Source organism: Phoxinus phoxinus (genome assembly GCF_949152265.1).
Source record: "Phoxinus phoxinus genome assembly, chromosome: 14".
NCBI lineage: Eukaryota > Metazoa > Chordata > Actinopteri > Cypriniformes > Leuciscidae > Phoxinus > Phoxinus phoxinus.
Genome location: NC_136889.1, coordinates 28,443,314 through 28,444,405, shown reverse-complemented (window position 1 = coordinate 28,444,405; position 1,092 = coordinate 28,443,314). Strand labels below are relative to the sequence as shown.

Genomic DNA, 1,092 nt, shown 5'->3' with positions numbered 1-1,092 from the left:
ATATGCTCGCTTACCCTAAAAATCATGACAATAAATCATGACAATAAATATATCTGCAGTCTGTTATCTAGGCATCATTGTTGTTTTATAGTTTACAGCGATTACTTTGTACACACACTGAGTTGCTTTCTTATAGTAATTATGTAAATTGGCCATGTATATGGAAGCTTGTTTCTGCCACTTTTTTTTTTTTCTTTTTTTTCTCTTTCTTTAATTTGACAGGGACATTGTACATTAATAAAAACATTCCTGTAAATGTACCAGAATTAGCCAAAGGCTATTTTTGATAGCCTAATAAAAAAAATAAGAAAGCCAATTGCGATTTTTACCTCAGAATTGGACTTGATAACTCACAGTTCTGAGTGTATATCTCACAATTCTGAGAAAAGAAGTCAGAATTGCAGTATATAAACTCATTTGCAAGAGAAAAAAGTCAGAATATTGAGATATAAACTCACAATTATCTTTTCCATTATTTTTTTTTAATTCCGTGGCGGAAACATGCTTCCATGCATATATTTTATTTTGACCTTTTTCCCCCCCGAGGTTGACTTATAATGTTGGTGAAGTAGTCATAATTTAGTATTTCTTGACCATTTATCCATCCTTATCCAATTCATATCATTAAAAAGATGTTTTGTTGGCATTTTGAAGACCTCTGTTTCTGAACACCCAATCGGTGTGCTGTAGATGAAGGCTGGCAGTTGCATGAGGCATTTTTGAAGCTTAGTTCCAATAAACGCTAGGAAGAAGGTTTTGAGTTTTGAAAGTAACTGTTTTTCAGGTACACTGCAAATATTTGACTCAATAATCCTACGAGCTTCAACGGGTTAAAGTTGAACTTCATATCAGGTTGGAAGATGCTGCAGATTTCAGTGAGGAACACCGTGACTAGTGTGTGACTCCAGTAAGGTTCAGAGTGAGACTTACGCCGTCACAAAAGCTCTTTGCTGTGGAAGGTCACGCTGCGGGGGATTTGTTTTTGTTTTTTTAACTCCACTCAGAATAGGCTGTATTTCTTCAAGTACTGCAAAACAATTTTTGCTCTAAATATTATATAAAACATCCATCAGACCACCGATCCAGAACAGG

General features: G+C 35.0%; 1 protein-coding gene across 2 annotated transcripts in view; it reads right to left on the bottom strand.

Moving 5' to 3' along the window:
• Window positions 1–212: 212 nt before the first annotated feature.
• The window catches only part of pde10a (phosphodiesterase 10A), a 93,555-nt gene continuing 92,675 nt past the window's right edge, over window positions 213–1,092 (bottom strand). For both annotated transcript variants that reach the window (XM_079635728.1, XM_079635727.1), the window contains exon 22: window positions 213–1,092. This exon is cut by the window's right edge and continues 682 nt beyond it. The gene's annotated coding sequence lies outside the window, so the exon portion shown is untranslated.